Source organism: Sorex fumeus, unplaced genomic scaffold, assembly GCF_029834395.1.
Source record: "Sorex fumeus unplaced genomic scaffold, SorFum_2.1 ptg000265l, whole genome shotgun sequence".
Classification (NCBI taxonomy): Eukaryota; Metazoa; Chordata; class Mammalia; order Eulipotyphla; family Soricidae; genus Sorex; species Sorex fumeus.
The window spans coordinates 25188612-25210094 of NW_026606322.1; positions in this window are offsets into that span (position 1 = coordinate 25188612).

Consider the following 21483-nt stretch of genomic DNA (forward strand, 5'->3'; position numbering starts at 1 on the left):
CTCTTTCTGTTCCCCTTGCTAGTCTCTCCACGGTTCATCTTGCTGCCCTGCTCTCTCTCTCTCTCATCTCTCTCCAACTCCTGTCTCTCTCCCACTCCTCTTGTCTCTAATCACCCGCTCCCCAGCACTCTGGCACTACACCCAGTCTGTTAGTAAAATCAACACAATAAAGCCCTTCCTGAGGGCCCACAAGGTTCAAAGGAACACCACCTAAGAGGTATTCCAAAGCTCTTTCTGACTGTCAGAGGGCAAAATACCTCCTCAGGTGTTTTTCTCCTTTCCTCAGTTCAATAACTCTATCAACAGCTTAATACTAGTTATTTTTGTATGGACAAAGTAAGAGATACATTGAGGCTTGTAGGGCAGCTCTCCTGGGAACATCTTGCCACAGACTCAGACTACAACGCTCAGGCCAGATTAATCTTTTCTAACCCTAGCAGGGTCCGAATCTATTTATTACTTTTTAGATCATGACAGCATTTGTCCATGACCAAGCTCTTAACTTATAGTTAAGCATTATGGCACTTTGGCCAGGCCCATCTCGATGCTAGGGTAGCACATAGCTTACCGCTTGCCCTGGTTCCATCCAGTCCCTCATCAGGACCCTGCTTTGGGGGGGCTAGGAAGTAAGGGCAGCTGAGGCTTAGGTGAGAGAACAGATGCTCAGGAGGAAAATATCACTGAGAGTCAATAAACTCCCACATTACAAAAGTGTAGTATTTACTATCTTCTTGTGTCTATACAAAAAGGACATTGCTCTGAATACACTATGCAAAGGACTTAGGAAGAAGAGAAAAACAGTATTTACAAATCAATAGAGCACAAAGAAAGAAGTTACAAATAAACACAGAGGAATGGGAGCACTGTGATGGTAGAAACCCAATAAACCTAAACTACCTGAGGCTATGCAGGAAGGACAAATTAATGTTATCCTACATTTGGGGATTGAACTCAGGTCCATAAGTGTGCCAAGTAAGCATTGTGCTAGTTGCTATACTGTCTCTTCAGCCTTAGTATTTTGTTAGTTTCTATGTGGAATACCATTTTGATAAATAAATTTTTCCAAATAGTTTTTTTAAAAAAACTTCTCAGTGGGAGGGACCTATGATTGTTTTTATTTTGAGCTCTAATGAATAGTGCCACTGTGAACATTTGCACACAAGTTGATAGGAATGTGTTTTCAGTTCTCTTGGGCATATAGTGAGGAGTGAAATTTGGGAACAGCTGCCAACTCTTTTCCAGGGGGCTGCATCATTTTACATCCCTCTCAGCATTAGGTGAAGGTTCTGATTTCTCTACCCTCTCACCTGTGCTTGTTAGTGTCCCTTGTTGGCTATAAATGTTTCTGAGTCGGGAGTAGTATCTAAAATTGTGCTTTTGGTTTGCATTTTTCTGATGATTCCGTGTAGCTTTGTTGTATACATTGTGAAATCTATCTTCGTATGTACATTTTGAAATAGGAAAGTATTAGCCTTCTGAATTAGTTTTTATTTTTCAAGACTTTTTTGTTATTCTGGATTTTTTTGAATTTCCATAGGTTTTCTAGGATCTGCTTGTGAATCTCAAGAAACCAACTAGGATTTTGAAAGAATTGTACTGAATTTGTAGATTATTTGGAAAAATAACTTCTCTGTGTATCAGTACATCTGTTTCCTTGTTATACATCAGAGAGGAGAATTTTGGTGCCAAAAATGACTCACAATTATGGGGGGTTTTGGATCTGGAGCAATAGCACAGCAGGGAGGGCGTTTGTCTTGCATGTGGCTGACCTGGGTTTGATTTGCAGCATCCTATATGGTTCCCTGAACACCGCCAGGAGTAATTCCTGAGTGCATGAGCCAGGAATAACCCCTTGAGCATCACTGGGTGTGACCCAAAGAGCAAAAAAAAAAAAACCCAAAACAATTATGGGGGCTTTTAAAGCTACTATAAAATGTGTAGAATATAAGGCCTGAAAGGATTGACTAAAGCTGTGAAACAACAACAACAACAACAATAAAAAAATCCAGTCCAGGGGACCAGAGTGATACTAAAGTGGGTAGGATGCCTGCTTTGCAAGTGAGCATCATAGGTTCATTTCTGGGCATCCCATATGGTTTCCCGAGCTCACCAGGAGCGATTCCTGAGTGCAGAGTCAGGAGCACATGCTGAGCAGTCGGGTGTGACCTGCTCCCCTTGCTGTCCCTCACAAATTTCAGTTCACGGTAGAATTTCTCTTGGGAAACCTCAAATCATCTCTGAAGGTCTTTCAACTGATTATGAGGCCCTTTTCAAACATATTGGATAATCTTTATTTGACTCAACTATTTATAGACGTTAATCATCTGTACTTTCATGGCTACATCTAGATGGTATTTGATTGCTCCCTGGCAAAGATGTCTGGGTGAAGGTGACAAGTAAAACACGTTATTGAAACCATCTTGACTATATTAATCTTATAATTCATGAGCAAGGGAGACCACTTCATTTGTTTAAAGCTTTTAACAATTCCGTCCAATAATATAGTTCCCAATATATGCCTTATTCTTGTTTTGTTGAATTTATTCCCATGTATTTTATTCTTTTATGGATATCCATAAATGGAATAATCTTCTTTTATTCTCTGACTATTTATTGCTACATCGGCAGACCACCACTGCTTCCACTACCTCCACTACCCAGCCGCTGCCATGCTCCAGGACAAATTCCGGACCATGCGGCTGCGCAACATATCATAAAACACTTAATACCCATCTTCCAAGATTACTGAACCATATTTGATAGGGTTCAAATCTGGTTTGAACCATGGGAACACCTGCAAGGGCAATTAGAGGCCGCCCTAAAAGCCTCTATCCCTCTCGAAGAGTCTGGCAAGCTATCGAGAGTATCCAGTCTGCACAGCAGAGCCTGTCATGCTATCTGTGGCGTATTTGATATGCCAAAACCAGTAAATACAATGGGTCTCATTCCCCTGACCCTGAAAGAGTCACCAATATGGCAGTGTTAAGAAGGATGAGGAAGGAGAGGCTAATAAAATCTCAAGTCCGAACTAGGATGCCAAAACAAAGAAGAACAAAAATGACTGTCTGTCCTTTTTTTTTTTTTTGCTTTTTGGGTCACACCCAGCGATGCTCAGGGGTTACTCCTGGCTCTGCACTCAGGAATGACTCCTGGCAGTGCCTGGGGGACCATATGGGATGCTGGGAATCGAACCTGGGACAGACGCGTGCAAGGCAAACGCCCTTCCCGCTGTGCTATCACTCCAGCCCCAACTGTCTGTACTTTCAATGCACGTTATGTTAGCATTGGATGCATCCATTGAGGACCTGGTGGTACAAGTGCGAAAGATCAAGTACGACATCATTGGTCTGATAGAGACAAGAAGGCATCAATCACATCACACCATTTTCAACTCTGGAGAAGAAGTGTTCCTCAGAACATGCAACAAAAGAGGCATCGGTGGTGTCGACACAAACTTGGCCATGAGCATTGATTCATCTGAATGCCTAACAAACCAAATTGGACGACTACACTTGAATAGATGTGGCTCACTGCCGGAAGTTTCTATCTTCGTTGTCTATGCACCAACATCCAATTATGATGAAGGAGAAATTGAGAAGTTCTACATGGAGTTGGAGAAGTTCTATAAAGAAGACTACACTTCTACAAGTTCATTGTCAGTGATTTTAATGCCAAGATAGGACTGAGAAGATCAGCTGAAGAACTACACATCAGGACCCATGGCCTAGAATGGAATGAACAGGGTGAGAGACTGTCTGAGTTCATCATGTCGACCAAGACCATCCATGGCAACTCACAATTCCAGAAGGCCGAATCTAAACATTGGACATGGAAGTCTCCTGGTGGATGGTTCCACAATGAAATTGACCACATCGTATTCAATCGACAGTTTTGCCTGACAGTTGTCTCAAAATTCCAAATGAGATCGGACCACTGTCTCCTTTGTGCAAAATTCTACTTCACAGAGTGGGGAGAAAGGGCTGCAAAGTTTAAGAAGAGAACTCTCAGAATGACCACTAACTGGGAGCTCTTTGGCACTACTGTAGCAACATGGGAAGATGCCATCATTGACAACATTGACGAGGAATATGATTGACTGGTTCAGCACCTTCATGATTGTGCAAGGAATGCCGAGAGAGATATAGCCACAAAAAGATGCCTGTATTCGAAAAATCTTGAGCTCATTTGCCGATGTGGCTTGATGCAAGCCTCAGGCAACTGCAAGCGATAAAGGAAGACCTCAAAGAGAGAAGAGCACCAGTGCTGGCAGATGCGGCAGAAGCCAGGAAAAGCATTCATAATGCCCAACTACAAGACCAAGATGACTGCCCTCCCTCGTCCTGATGGATCTATCATATCTTCCAGAAGGGCAATGGAGAAGATTATCCATGACTTCTACTCGGATCTCTTCAATAGCCACATCCACCTGCCCACATACCAAATTCGGCAGGATGAATATGTCGTTCCCAACATTCTCCCTTCTGAAATCCGACACGTCATTTTGTTGGTAAAGAAGCAAACAGCACCTGACCCAGACAAGGTCAGACCCGAACACCTGAAGAACCTGCCATCACTACTCATCAATACACTGGCTCGGCTACCTGTCTGAATGCAAGGTTCTGTCTCAATGGAAAACCAGCAGGACTGTAGTACCGTAAAAGAAGGGAGATATCCACGACATTGACAACTATCGCCTAATCTGCCTGTTGTCTGTCGTCTACAAGCTGTTCACCCAAGTCATCCTGAATAGGATTGGCAGAACACTAGATGAAGGACAACCATGCGAGCAAGCCAGGTTCTGAAAAGGATTCAGCATGATCGACCATATCCATACAATAACCAAGCTCATTGAGGTTTCTCGGGAGTTCAAGATACTGCTCTGTCTAACATTCATTGATTTAAAGAAGGTCTTTGATTCTGTTGAGACTGAAGCGGTCATTGAAGCCTTTGTCAAACAGGGCTTTCAATCTCAATACATCAGGATCCTCCTTGAGCTGTATTACGGATTCACTACCAGGGTCTCACCACTCTACAAGGAAGTGATCATCCATGTCAAGAGAGGGGTTCGGCAGGGTGATACCATTTCACAGAAACTCTTCAGTGCCACCCTTGAGAACGTCATGCAATGACTAGAATGGAAAGGAATGGGAGTGAAGATAGATGGTTGGCAACTACACCACCTCTGCTTTGCTGATGAAATTGTTCTAATAACACTAAACATTAGCCAAGTGACACAAATGCTGGTCAACTTTGACCGTGAGTGTGGAAAGGTTGGACTACAGCTGAATCTCAGGAAGACAATGTTTATGAGAAAAGGTCTCGTTCTTGACGTTCCATTCACTCTCAATGGAACAAACTTCTCTGAATGCAATAGTTATGTGTACCTAGGTCAAGAAGTCAACATGATGAATGACCTGGCACCTAAGTTGCACAGGAGGAAGAGAGTGGCTTGGAAACCCTTCAAGAGCGTTGAAGAAATAGCTAAGAGGATGAAGAACCTCTGGCTCCAGGCACATATCTTTGATTCCAAAGTTCTTTCTACATTATCATACGCCTCAGAGACCTGGATTCTGTGGAAACAGGATGAGAATGCTATTCAGGTCTCCCAAAGAAGAATTGAAAGACCTATGCTTGGAGTATCACGCTTCCCTCTAATGGGAGAAAGAATCTGGAGTTCTAACCTCCATCAATGATCAAGAATCAGGGACGCTGTCTCATTTTCCAATCTGTTGAAAATCAGATGGGCTGGACACACAATAAGATTTGGAGATGGCCGCTGGACTAGAGCCATTACCAACTGGATTCCATGGGATGTCAAAAGATCGTGTCGCCGCCCACCTACAAGATGGTCAGATTTCTTCGTGAAGACCCTGAATGATTGGTTTGAGTCTCTTCGTGTTCCTAGAAAGAGCAGACACCATTGGGCTACACTAGCATGCGACAGGGACAAATGGAGACTTTACTGGAGCCCGTTTGAGCAAATTGATGAATAACGGGATGTCAAGTGATCAAGTGATCAAATGATGGAAATACACTTGGCTTTTGTATATTAATCTCTCTTGCAACTTTGCTGATCTCACTTATCTGCTCTAGTGGTTTGTTTTGTATATTGCTCAAGTTTTTTGTGTATGAGATCATGTCATCCAAAAATATAGTTTGACTTCTTTTTCATCTGGATGGCTTTTTCAAATTATTTTTGTCTAATTGCCCCTTCAAGAACTTACTGCACAGTACTGAACAGAAATAGTGAGAGGGTAATTCTTGTTTGTTCCTGATATTAGAGGGAACACTTGCAGTATTTTATCATAAAGTATGATATTTGCTATAGATTTTGTAGTTGCTCTTTATTTAGGTTGAGAAAGTTCTCTATTCCTACTTTATTGTGTGTTTGTGTGTGTATGCTTATCATGTAAGAGTATTGGAGTTTGTAACATTTTTTAAGTGTATAATCTTGTTGTTTTTGTACTTTGTTTTCTTAACAAGGTATCTTACAGAAATTGATTTTCATAATGATACACTTTGTTTTCCTGGAATAAATTCTACTTGGCTATGGAGCATAAATCTGTTTAGATGATGCTAAATTTGTCTTGCAAACATTTTGTCAAAGATCTTTGCACCAAGTCTTTTCCTCTCCAGAAAAGCAAGTATTCGCCCTCTCTTGAACAAAGTGCTCTCTCTCTCTCCTCTAAAACTACTCTCAGCAAATTTCTTTCAATAACACTATTTTATTTAAAAATCTTTGCATCAAACTGGACGACTACATGCAAAAAAGTGGGCTCAGATCTCTGCCTAACTCCATGTACAAAAGTAAGATCAAAGTGGATTAAAGACCTCAATATCAGACCGGAATCCATAAGGTAGATTGAGGAAAAAAGTTGGCAAAACCCTCCATGACATAGAAGCTAATGGTGTCTTCAAAGATGTCACACCGCTGGCCAAGCAAGTGAAAACAGAGATAGACAAATGGGACTATCTTAAACTAAGAATCTTCTGCACCTCAAAAGAAACAGTGACCAAAGTACAAAGACAGTCTACAGAATGGGAAAGGATATTCGCCAAATACACATTTGATAAGGGGTTGATATCAAGGATATACAAAGTACTGGTTGAACTCCACAAAAAGAAAACATCCAACCCCATCAAAAAATGGGAAGATGAAATGAATAGAAACTTTGACAAAGAAGAAATCTGAATGGCTAAAAGGCACGTGAGAAAATGCTCCACATCATTAATCATCAGGGAGATGCAGATCAAAACTACAATGAGATATCATTTCACACCACAGAGACTGGCCCATATCCACAAGAACAAAAGCAACTGGTGCTGGCAAGGATGTGGCGAGAAAGGGACACTCCTTCACTGTTGGTGGGAATGCCGACTGGTTCAGCCCTTTTGGAAAACAGTATGGATGATTCTCAAAAAATTAGAAATTAAGCTCCTATTTGATCCAGCAATACCACTCCTGGGAATATATTCCAGAGAGGCAAAAAAGTATAGTCGAAGTGACATCTGCAATTGTTTGTTCATTGCAGCACTCTTTACAATAGCCAGAATCTGGAAAAAACCTGAGTGCCTGAGTTAAAACCTGGTTAAAGAAACTTTGGTATATTTACACAATGGAGTACTATGTAGCTGTTAGAAAAGACGAAGTCATAAAATTTACATACAAGTGGTACTACATGGAAAGTATCATGTTAAGCGAAATGAGTCAGAAAGAAAGGAATAGACATAGAAAGATTGCATTCATCTGGGAAACATAAAGTTAACAAAATAGGAGACTAACGCCCAAGAATGGCCGATATTAGTACCAGAAATTTTACTCCATGGCTTGGAGGCCAACCACACATGCTAGGGGAAAAGGGAGCTCAGATAGAGAAGGGAACACCAAATAAAGGTCTTGGGATGATCCTCCCAGGATGGAAGAAGCATGCTGAAAGTAGACTGTAGACCAAACATGATTGTCACCCATTGCCTCTTTTGCAAACCACAACACCCAATAAGAGAGAGAGAGAACAAAAGGGAATGCCCTGCCACAGAGGCAGGATGGGATGGGGGGAATGGGGGCTGGGAAGGATACTGGGATCCGTGGTGGTGGGAAATGGGCACTGGTGAAGGGATGGGTATTTGATCATTGTATAATTGAAAACCAAGCACAAAAATTTGTAAGTTTACAACTGTACCTCATGATGTCTCACTAATAAAAATTAAAAAAAAATAAAAATGAAGATAGTCAGAATCTCAAAAAAATCTGCATCAATATACATAAAAAATATTGAATTTTCGTTTGCTTCTTGCAATATTTTGTTCTGATGTTGGTAACAATATAAGATTGACTTTGGACTGGAGCGATAGCACAGCAAGCAGGGCACTTGCCTTGCATGTGACTGACCTGGGTTCGATTCCCAGCATTCCATATCGTCCCCCAAGCACTGCTAAGAGTAATTCCTGAATGCAAAGTCAGGAGTAACCCCTTTGCATTGCCGGGTGTAACCCAAAAAGAAAAAAAAATTGTTCTCATAGAATAAACTTAGAAATGTCTTTTTTTCTGTGAAAGAGCTGATGAATTATTGATGTTTTTCACTGCTTTGCCATATAATATATCTCTCAGCCTCTATTCCAAAGTGCAAGTAAGAGGAAAGTCCTAGGTGCTTCTTGATGCTGTCATCTCTGTGTAATGGCTGGGTCTGTGGTTGCCTCCTGGGCACTCTGAGGTGAGTCATCAGGGTTCAATACCCTGATGAGGATGGTGGATCAGAACAAAGGCAAGAGCTCACATGTCTGAATGTGTAGTGAAATGATTAGCCTCTGTCCTCAGCCTCTTATTCTATGAAGTCATGCACATTTTTTATTATTGTTTCAGTCCCCTTTGGTTAGATTTTCTGTTACTTTTAGCTGGGAGAATTTGTCTGATGACAGTGACTGTGTCTTCGGCAAAAGGAGCGTTCTCTGTTTTGACACTGTTCCGAGTTCTGTCTCCCAGTGCCAAGGGAACACAAGCTGTCTCTGCAGAAAAGAATCTTTAGAGGGCATAGATAGACTTTGTTTGTGTGTAAAACCCAAAACCAGACTCAAGGTTGTGTGAAATAGAACTTTTATGAAGGGCTTGAGGCTACCCCGAGTATTTAAACATCATTAAGGGGTTAGCATTTCAGTGCATTGCATGAAAATGTGTATTGTGATGCATAGACTGGGGTTGGAGAGACGAACTGTAGATCCCAAAGAACTCACACAATGACCAGGCTGATTAGCCATGACTGTTCACAGGAGCAGTTGATTGATTTTTGTTTTGGCCTCAGTTTCCCACTCTCTGGGGTTCATACTCCGAATAATCCCACTCCCTCCTTAAGGGTGGGTGGATAGGTGAATACAGTGGTTCAGTGGTTCAGTTTTATTCTATCGCAAAAGTGAAAGGAGAAGTGAAAGTGGTCCCACATCAGTTGACTTTGAGTTAATAAAATCCCCAGTGGGCCCGACTGAATCAGTGAATCTTTTATTTTAAAAAATTTCTAATTAAAATTCTTTTTGAATCATAGTGATACAGTTATAAAGTTGTTCTTGATTGGGTTTCACTCATACAATGTTCCAACGTCAAGTGAATTTTTAAAATGTTCCGACTCCTCATTTGTGGGTTACAAGAAAGCATGCTATGGTACTAATACCCAAGGACAGTAGAAACACGGGGCCAAGGAGGATTGGTCCATGGTTGGAAGCCTGCCTCAAAGGCTGGGGTAGAGAGTATTTGGGATGGAGAAGGGACCACCATGACAAAGGTAGTTGGAAATGATCACTCTGAATAAGAACTGCATGCTGAAATTAGGTAAAAGAACAAACAGGGTAACCTTTCAGGGTCAGTATTGGAGATGGGGATGGAAGGGTCGGGGGGGCTATAGGGAATAGTGGGAGAGGAGCTGGAGGCATTGATGGTGGGAAATGTACATTGGTAGACCGATGGGTGTTGGAACACTGTATGACTGAAACCCAAACATGAACAGCTTTATAACTCTGTAGCTCATGGTGATTCAATTAAAAAGAAAAGTTTTGAGTCCTTCCTAAAGAGATAAGTGCAGTGTGAGGACTGTGAGGGGGGCTGTGTGGCAAACCTTGGGAAGCAGCTGTTAGAGTGTCCCCTGCTAACAGCTAGCGGGAATGGATGGATGGCACAGAACAGATGCAGAGACAAGTCCCAGATGAAAAGTAAAGAAAAGATTAGAAAAGAAAGACATTTAAAAAAAAGCCATAGAAGTTTCCAAAGAAAGCACAGGCAACACTTCTTTTTTTCATTTTTTTCTTTTGCTTTTTGGGTCACACTCTGCGATGCACAGTGGTTACTCCTGGCTCTGCACTAAGGAATTACTCCTGGTGGTGCTCGGGGGACCATATGGGATGCTGAGAATTGAACCGGTCGAACACAGACAAGGCAGACGCCCTACCCTCTGTACTATTGCTCCAGCCCCTGCCCCCCACCCCCGCAACACTTTAAGGTTGGGATAAGACTAGTGAGTTGTTCTAGATTTTTTTTACTATATTTATCTTAAAATTTTTAAAAAAAGATTTATAAATATCTGCTGAAGAGGGAAAGGATACCAGAGGTATAAAAAAATGAGTCACTTTAAAAAAATTATCTATTTAAATTTTTTCCCCATATTTGGAACACACCAGGTTGTGCTCAGGGGTTTCTCCTGACTCTGAACTCAGGAATTACTCCTCATGGTGCATGGGATCCTGTGGGATGTTGGGAATTGCGCCTGGGGCAACTGCATTCAAGGCAAGTGCTCTGCCTGCTCGGTTATCCCTTGGCCTCAAAGTGGGTTTCTCTAGAGAACAAAAAGGAAGCAAAAGATGAGACATCAAGTGGGAGAGGTTATTCCTTCAAGAGTGCCATCCAAGCAAGTTGGTGGCACAATTTTTATTGCCAACTGATAAGCTCTACATAAAGTTATTATAAATTTATTTGGTTTTGAGGCCACGGTTTCTTCATGCATGAGGCTTGTTCGGACGTGTGGAGAGTGGTCTCAGCATGGCTGTGGCTGGTTCTGGAGGTCTTCGGCTGCCTGGGCTCTGCTTGGGGTGGGGAGGGAAACTCAACTCGCTTCCCTCCAAGGGTCCCCAGTGAGGACAGCCAGGTGTGGGGGCAGGAAATTCTGGAAGGAACCCACAGAGGAATCCAGGCATATGGGTCCTGGGGCTGAGATCTCCAAGCCTGCTTAGATTGGGACTGGGACTTTTCCACCCAGATCCCCCCATCTTCCAGTAGGTAGGCATTACACCCACCAGCTGCTGCCGGTGCCAGGTGGTCCCATCAACGGCCAAGACCCAGAGACTATAAAACCCAGTTCCCGGAAGAGAACAGCGCAGTGTCTCCTGCCCCCGCACCTGGCTGTCCTCACCGGGGCCCCTTGGAGGGGGGGTGGGTTGAGTTTCCCTCCCCGCCCCAAGCAGAGCCCTGGCAGCCAAAGACCTCCAGAACCAACCACAGCCATGTTGAGACCATTCTCCACATGTCTGGACAAGCCTCATGCATGAAGGAACCGGCAGAGGAAACCAGGCATGCGGGTCCCGGGGCTGAGATCTCTAAGCCTGCTCAGATTGGGACTAATCTTCTCCACCCTGATCCCCCATCGTCCAGGCGGTAGGCGTTACACTCACCAGCTGCTGCCAGTGCCAGGTGGTTTCATCAATGGCCAAGACCCAGAGACTATAAAACTCAGCTCCTGGACATCTTATTATCTAGTTCTTACTCTGGAGAACCCGGCAGGCTACCGAAAGTATCCTGCCCACATGGCAGAGTTTAGCAAACTTCCCGTGTCGTACTCCATATGCCAAATACCAGTAACAATGATGGGTCTCATTCTCCTAGACCTGAAAAAGCATTGAATATGGCTCTTTTAAAATCTCAGGGCTAAGAAGAAGGAGACATTACTGGTGCCTGCTCGAGGCAATCTATGAACAGGATGATCGTGATTGTGATCATTGATGCCACACTCAGCGGTGCTCAGACTTCTTCTTGCTTAGTGCTCAGGAGTGACCCCTAGCATGCTCAAGAGACCAAGCGGTGTCTGGAATAGAACTGGACTGAAGCAAGGCAAGAGCCTCAAGCCCTGTGCTGTCTTTCCAGCCCAACAAAGTGATATTTTTTCTTTTTTCTTTTTGGGTAACAGTCGTTGATGCTCGGGGGTTAAGTCCTGGCTCAGCACTCAGCAATTACTCCTGGTGGTGCTCCGGGGACCATATGGGATGCCGGGGATCAAACCCAGGTTGGCCGCGTGCAAGGCAAATGTCCTACCCGAAGTGCTATAACTCCAGCCCCCCAACAAGGTGATTGTTACAAGAAAAATGATCTGCAATACTGCTGGCCTCTTTATGAATCTTAAGAAGTTTCCAGGATTTTAGTTTTTGATGTTACAGATTTATACAGAAAGCTTTCTTTTCTTTTTCTTTGGATTTGATGGGATCAAAAGTGAGCATGCCTTTCTAGCTACTTACCTTTTTAGCTTTCGAAACAATAACATAGAGGGGGTAGAGAAATGCCCTCTTTGCCGTCGTTAGATCGACAATGAAAAGAAAATTAGATGGAAGTTTTATTATTTTATTTGAAAATTATGAAAATGTCCAGTCATTTGTACAAATGGCTTGAAAGCCTTGAGATTTTAGGAATGTGTATTTGCAATTATTCTCTTTGAATAATTAATAACTGATACGTTTTAATCACTGAGAGCATTGTTTTGATCATTAAGAATTTACAACGTAAAGATTATTTCAATGTCAAATTTCAAATGTTAATCATTGTAACCTAATGCATGTAAATCTCTACTGAATTCAGTTTAAAAATAAAAAGTAAATCATTAATTTGAGCTAGCACACTTACTGGAAATTGTCCTTCATTATTCTTTGCTGTGGTTCAAGGTCATTTCTTTAATCACACCAGAGTTTGATCCAGAGTCACAGGGAAAAAAAAATCATTATTACCTCCTCTCTCTTCCTCTAAAATACAACTCTCACAGGAAACCCTCCAACTTTTTTTTTTCTCTTAATAGTTTCTAATCTCATCTTGAACGATTGTTACTGCCATAACAATTGTTACGGTTCTCATATTTATATTCTTTCTTTATACAAATGTATTCGGTCACGGTCGCGGTCCTCCCGTTCTTCATCGATTTGCTCGAGCGGGCCCAGTAACGTCTCCATCGTGAGACTCGTTACTGTGTTTGGCATATTGAATATGTCATGGGAAGCTTGCCAGGCTTTGCTGTGCGGGCGAGATACTCCCAGTAGCTTGCCAGGCTCTCCGAGAGGGGCAGAGGAATCGAACTCAGGTCGGCCATGTTGGCTGCATGCAAGGCAAATGCCCTACCCACTGTGCTATCGCTCCAGCCCTGAGTTCGATTATATAAATGTATAAAAATATATAAATGTATTTATGCATATAAAAGTGTGTGTGTGTATATATATATATATGTTTTGGGGCCACACCCAGGGGTACTCAGAGATTACTCCTGGCTCTGTGCTCAGGGATCACTTCTGACTGAGCTTTGGGGCACCATATGGGGTGCTGGGGATCAAACCCAGGTTGGCCACTTGCTACCTACTGGACTATGGCTCTGGCCCCTTTTTCTTAATCTTTTTAAATGAAACAGTGTGGGTTCTTCCAGCTCCCTCTCCCGTTTGTTGTAGTGATGACTGAGGAACACAGATAATAGACTTTGCGCCCATGCATTCTTAGCAGTAGTGCTTGCTAGGAGCCAGGGTTTGCAATCAGTTTGCAATGCATCAGTTTGCAATGCTTGCGCACTGGGTGGTGGTACTCCTGGTGGGATGTCTTCTTTACTCAAGGATTTGCATGTGTACTCAAATAAGCAATCTTGTTGCAGCACAGACTGTAGTTAGACACGTTGTGTCCGGGGTGAGGGGCACACTTCCTGGTCTAATGTTTGCTTGTCTGTTTAGTTGTGATGGCTCACACAGACATCAGACCCCCTTTTCCGGTGGTGGTGGTGGGGAGGTGTGCTTACATGCTCCTGACTACAGTATGGCTGTCAATCATGTAGAGAGCCAGGAATTTCAGAATGCAAGGCAATCAGGCTCCAGCAATCCCAGAACGTTTGGATTGTTCTCAAGACATGTGGGATGCCGGGGCTTTGGACTCATGACCATTGTATGGTCTAAGCCACTGCATGATATTTTCAGAGGCTAAAATTATTATTCAGTTTATATATATTTATTTATATATATATATATATATATATATATATATCACTGCACTGCACTGTCCCCCATTGTTAATCGATTTGTTCAAGCAGGCACCAATAACATCTCACAACAAATTGTGAGACTTGTTGTTACTGTTTTCGGCATATCCAATATGTCACGGGTAGCTTGCCAGGCTTTGCCATGTGGGCAAGATGCTCTCAGTAGCTTGCCAGGGTCTCCAAGAGTGGTGGAGGAATCGAACCCAGGTTGACTGCATGCAAGGCAAACACCCTACCCTCTGTGCTATCACTCTAGCCCATATAAATATTAAAAACTATACGTATTTACCTTTAGGACAGATTTTGGGAGACAAGATGCATTGAACTCATGTGCTTCACTCACTGCCTGCACACGCTTGCTTTGGTAATAATGCTTTGTGTGTTCCTTTCCTATGGTATCGAATGGAATGATGTGATAAGGCTACCATGTGGGTATCCTGATCACCTGAACTAGGATTTTACCAAGCTGTGATGTGCCCAGGGATTCTGTGGGGTATGGATTCTAGGCATGAGTTTTGGGGTGCAGATGAATTACACAGTCACATTGTCTGAGCCTGTGCTGAGGCTTCTGCCATTATTCCCAAGCCCCCTTCAAGTACCAAATCAGGTGTGGGGGCCTGAATTGATAAACAGAGAAGAGAGCTACTGTTCTGATGGTCTGCATACTGGGTGAAAAAGTTGGGAGGTAGAATTAGAGAGGAAAAATGTACAGGGTTGGTTCTGTTAGAGGAAGCACCTCAGATCTTGGGTACCAAGATGAAAAGAAGTTGACTGTGGTTTCTCCACTCCAGAATACCTGTTGGCAGAGCTTTTCCAATTCTGATACTGTTGTCAGCCATATCTATGCTGAACAAAATACCATTGGGTATAAAAGCAAGCTAAATATACAAATATCTTTACTAAAAAGAGGACTCTTCTATGGACTTTTCTTTTGAGGGGGAGGGACAATAGTAAACCTGGCTGTGCTCAGGGCTTATTCCTGGCTTTGTGCTCAGGGGTCAATCATGGCAGGGCTCAGGTGATTATACGACATGCCAGGAATCAAACCCGGGCCAGCCACGTGCAACACAAGAGCCCCACCTGCTGTAATAGCCTATGAACTTTCTTTCTTTCTTTCTTTCTTTCTTTCTTTCTTTCTTTCTTTCTTTCTTTCTTTCTTTCTGTCTGTCTGTCTGTCTGTCTGTCTTTCTTTCTTTCTGTCTTTCTTTCTTTTTCTTCTTTTTCTTTCTTTTGTTTTTTTGCTTTTTGGGTCACACCAGAGAGGCACAGGGTTTACTCCTGGCTCTGCATTCAGGAATTACTCTTGGTGGTGCTCAGGGAACGATATGGATGCTATCGCTCCAGCCCCTGGACTGTTCTTTCTGATGCTTTCCTCACCACTTAATCTTTCTTTCCCCGTCATTCCATCTGGATGATAATTGTTAGTAGCCATAAATCACCATTATACTTGAGATTTAGAGATAAAATCTTGGGGTCAGAGAGATTGCTCAGTAGGTTGAACACATGCTTTGCATGTAAGTAGGAGGTCTTCGATTGATTCCAGCACCTTGTGGTCCCCTAGCACTGCCGCTGTGGCCAAATCAAAGATCAAAAAGAATTAAGAAGAGGGAGGGGTGAAAACAACCTTCCTGAGTTACAGGAGGTGTTGGATAGAGATGTGGTGATACAAAGGAGCTTGGATTTGGGACCAATGTTGAAGTAAGGAGAAAATTATGATGAGTAAATATGAAAATGGGAAATGTATACAGATAGTATTGGTTGGATGAGAAAGTGTTGGCATATTTCTCTTTCTATCAGATGTGAGGCAGTTGATAGAAATGTTAAGAGCTTCCACTAAGGTTGGACACTCTGAGGTTCGGAAAAATTTACTGGTTGATCTTGGTTCAGTCCGTTTTAATAGTTAAATGCATCTGAGAACTTCAGTACTACCTACTAGTCCTTTAAATGAGCCCATGCTATCATTACCCCTTCACTAAATGACTCAATTTGTGGGACAGTTACTTGTCATTGCCCATGGACTTGCATCATTCTGTATCTGGATGAAGAGAAACTAAGAATGGGCAGTAGAGATGCTGTGCCACAGACAACAGCCCCCTCACTGGCTAGTACCATTGGATGATTTGCGTAGTTTTTTTTATATACCTTGAATTAAGTGCTTTCTGGATTGTGTCTCTTTGTTGATGAAAGTAGAAACTGCTATAAATTTTAACAGCAGCATGTTTCTAGATCTTAAGGCTATTGAGTGAAAAGTCTTCATCTCTTATTGTTTAAATGCTGTATCCATATTTTTGCCCATCAGAACTAAATGCACAGGATTTCTAGGACACATATTTTTTGACTCATTATTTATTTGCTAACTCAGAAACAGACTAGAGGCATTTTTCATGCTTTTCCTTTTTATTTATTTACTTTTTAATATCGAATACATATACGACATGCCAAACACAGTAACAACAAGTCTCACAATGTTACTGGGCCCACTCTAGCAAATCGATAAAAAACAGGACAGTGCAACAATGCTACTTCTTCCAATATTAATTTTTAAAAATTGAGTCACCGTGAGATTCAGAGTTACAAAGCTATTTATGATTTGGTTTCAGTCATACCATGTTCTAACACCCATCCCTCCACCGGTATACATTTCCCACAACCAGTGACTGTTTCTCTTCCACTCCTACCCCTCAGCCTGCTCTATGGCAGGCACATTCCTTCTCTCTATCTCCCCCCACCCCACTCTCCCCCTTTCTTTGGGCATTATGACTTGCAATACAGATACTGAGAGGTTATCATCTTTGTTCCTATCTACTTTCGGCATGCAGTTCTTATCCAGAGTGATCATTTCCAACTAACATTGCCATAGTGGTCCACTCTCTATCCCGACTACATTTTCCCCCAGCCCTTGAGGCAGGCTTCCAACCGGGGACCAGTCCTTCTGGCCCGTGTGTCTACTGTCCTTAGGTATAAGTCTCATACTATATCTTTTTATATCCCACAAATGAGTGGAATCATTCTATGTCTGTTACTTTCCTTCTGACTCGTTTCACTCAGCTTGATACTCTCCATGTCCATCTATTTATAAACTGTTGGATACTAATCCAAAATGTTTTAGGCTACATCTGTGAATTGCCCCTTTTCCTCCTCTCAGAGAAGCTTATTGTGCCCTTGCTAGCTTCTCTAATTTAGTTAAAGTTTATCTTTAACCTTTCCTTTGTAATTTTCCTCTCATTGTCTCAGTTCCCCAAGTCAGTCCTGATTACTTATAAGCCAAAACTTTCTGGTAATTCTGAACTTTGTATTTGTACTGCTTTGTATTTGAAGTGCTGTGTATTTGTACCTGCTTTTCTATTTCCCCTTTTGCCTTTTTATATTTCACTACAGAGCAGTGTTCTTTGGTTAAACACAGAAAGGCCATTAATGCTCGCTCCTAATATTTGGGAGTTGATTGTCTCTGAAATATATCTACTCCTGGGCATAATTACTTGATTATAATTTCTTGACTCAGGTTTCAGTTGCTATAGCTCCTAACACCCCAAAAGGAAGGTTCTGCCGTGGGACTGGGATGGACCCGGAGTGAGTGGCAAAGCTACCCTGGCATAGAAATTCTAGAAAGCATACATGCATGATCTTGATGCAAACTGTTATGACTTGAGAGACAGGACCCCCATGGGGAAGGTCAAGCTGAACTGGCCTGAGAACTTAGACTGGGATTTACGGTAAAAGCCTTGCTTGTTCTCAGGGCCCAGAGAACTGAGTTTTGGGATCCTTGTCTCTTACTGTGTTTATCCAAACAATTTATCAAAAGTACTGATAATATATACAACTAGAGGGAAAGATAAAAGCAATGTAGATGTTCCTGGGAGTGTCTCCTTGAGTTAGTCTCCCCAAGAGAATTTCCTCGCCAAATGTTTATGTAAATGATCAATCACACCTATGTCCTTACCTCAACCCCCCTTCAGATGTTCTATAAGTATTTTAGCAGCTCTACATTAAATGGGCCTTTTTCACCATCAGGCTGCAGTCCCCGGCTCCCTGTCTCTCTGTGCCTCTTCTGGGGAGGTCTGGGAGGAGCAGGAGGCAGCTCTGGGCCACCCAATGCACGTATCATTGCAGCAGCAACCCCCCATTTTATTTTGTGAATTCATAATAAACAAATTTCATGACTTCTTTTTAAGTATATGTATCTTGACATGCTTTATCATGCAGATCTGAAATGAAATGTCTATGGGGTTCTGGTTGGGTTGGAGTCCCTTTTAATTAATAAAAATAGAAACCAGTCTTATCTCCCAAATATAGTGTCTTAATCTATATATAATTGATTTTTCCCCATGGGTGTAGTTTACTTAATTCATAGTACTTGTATGTTTATGGTATCTAGCTGAGTCAAGCATAAACAGAGGGTAACCATTCTACAGAATTTAAACAATTGGTTTTTAAATATTTCTTGTATACCTTCTGTTATGGACCAAATGGTGCTTTCCCTGAATTCATATGTTGAAACTTCAACATGACTGTAGACAAAGAGGTCCTTAAGGAGAAGAATCAGTCTTAAAGGACTGTGATGCTTCATTTCATGCATGAACTTGACTGTAGTTAAAACGTTTCTGGGTGAACGTTTTTACATCACATTAACTTTTTACTGGTGAACTGCCTAAAACAGGTAGGTCTGCCAAGGTGGACTTGTGCTTGAAAGACCTGGGGGTCTAAAGCGTGAGGGAAGGGTGAGTTCACAGTCTTTGGTGAGACCAGCCATCTACCCTCAGCTGTGGTGCTCTTGGTTCTTAGTGTTTAAACTCCAAGCAGAACTGACATCATTGGTTTGCTGGGCTGAAAGATACCTTTGCTTTCCCGGTTCTCCACTTTCCCGTGGCAGATGGTTATACTTCCTAGCATCCCCAGACACAGAGTCAAGTCCGATGATGTCTCCACATGTGTGAATCTACGTATTCCACCACTTCTGTTTCTATGGACAGTCCTGGCTCAGACAATTGCATCATCAGCTCAGGGTCCTACTCCAGCAGGACTGATTTTCTCATGAGAAGAGGAAAGGACACAGGGGCAAAAGGCCACTTATGGACACTGGGAAGGTGGTCATCTGCAAGTCCTGCAAAAGTGGCTTCTGGAGAAACCAACCTTGATTTTGAACTTTCAGCCTCCAGGGCTGTAAGGAGATAAACATTCCTGTTCCAGACTATGGTCTTTTGTTATGGAAACCCTAACTGAGGATCAGTCTTCATTCTAAAGGGAAAAGTATTGGGCCAGAGTTTAAAAATCCAAGGACTCAGAAAATGCATACCCCTCTCTCTGCAGACCAAATCACAATGGAACTACTGAATTTCCTGTGCTGTTGAAAATGTCTTCCTTCAGTAATATGTTTCTAAATTGTCAAAAGTGCAAGAAATGATATTACTAAAGAGCCTTGGCGGGCAATTGAGAAGTACAGGGAAATTATATTTTTGTTAGGTAGATAAATATGCTCTAGATATCTGCCTCAGACTCTCCTAGCACCCCTGCAAGTTAGTAATGAGCTATGTTGATTTGGTGAAACCAGTGTTTCATAAATACCTTGAAATAGATTTCTCATATGCATAGAGAAAACATAAAAAGTGCACAAGATAATGTTTTTGAGTATTTTTTTGGGGCGGGGTCTTAGAAAAAGAATTCATCAATGTTAGATTCTTATGGAAAAATATTAATAGTCTGTTATTAACAAAATTGTTGAACCGGTCTGTGGCTATTTTGGTAGATGCAGTTATTCGTGGTACCGAAACATACTCTAAGGGACCAAAATAAAATGTACCCAGCCGTCTTGTGGATGGCCTGCAAATGCTTCAGCAGCATTTGCTAAGTAGACTCAGGAGCACATTAAGCAGCTCTGCCCTCTTCCCCCTGCTCGAATTGCTCAGAGGTTGAACAAAATGCCCCATATCCAGCTCCCTATGTGATGCTCTAAGAAAGATGGAATCTACCTCCCTCACCCCACCCCCAGTCCCTCAGGGTCTCCTGGACACTGCAGATCTACTGTGGGTCCATTTACCTGCAGCTCTGTGCAAATCTGATCCTATTCCCAAAACAACGTCACTTGATATTTAAGAAGCAACCGGAATTCTAATTTTTTACTTGAAACCTCAAGGCTTTTTTCCCTTTCCCCCCAATCTCCTCGGGCTATAAATTAATCTTAATCAAAACATGCTTTTAAGAGATGGGGACTCAAAGTAGGACAAGGACTTGTTCTTTCTGAAATTGCACATAATTTAACATGGCATAACCTTTGAAGGGGAAATACGATCTGTTCAGAGCATCGCACTGGTATTTTCGGAGGCTGTGTGTCTGAAAGCCCCATCGCAAAGAAGGCAGGTATTTGGTTTCAAATGATCAAAACAGCCTTGTACTCTTCTTGGAGTTATTTTGACATCTAAATAATAGTCCTGGCATTTCTTTCAGAGTGTAAATCAATAACATTGACTTGGTGCATTCTTTCTTCTTATTTTCTTACTCTTTTATAACATAGATCAAGTATTATTATTTTAAGCCTTATCTTAGGTTTGGTATTTTGCCATTAACAGAGGCAGGAGTGGTTATCTCCCATGTCTTTTCCCTGCAGAAGGGAACCTACATCTTCCAGAGCTTTCTTGTTTTCCTTTCTCTTTTTTACACCTGGTTGTGCTCAGGGCTTACTCCTAGCTCTGTGCTCAGGATCATTCCTGGAAGGGCTCAGGGGACCATCCAGGGATCACACCTGGGGCAGCTGCGAGCAAGGCAAGCTCCTTCTCTGCTGTTCTAGCTCTCTGGCCCTAGGACCTTTTCTTTCTGGGACAAAGACCACATCCAGGTTCAAATGCAGATATGTGGGTTTGGTGGTTACTATCCCCTGACTGTTTTGTTTTAGGTTACCATCTTATGAGAATATAGACATCCTTCTCCTACTTTTATTCACTGTTATTCATTCTCCAGACGTTTTCGAATGCCAGCGATCCACCTCAGGGTCAGGGGGCATTGTTGAAGCTACTGATTTGGGATTCAACCATACCCAAAGAAATGGACTATCTAGGAATGAGAATCCAGAGGGTATAGCTCTAGTCCACTCCATCAGGGATCAGCTTGTACTTCCTCTGGTCTCTTCAGAGGCTGGACAAATAATCAAGCATTAGATTGATAAGAGAAAATTAGGGAGAAATTTATTTTTTGGAAGACACGCCTTTGAAGCAGTGCTCAGGAACCTGGGAGTGCCACATTTGGT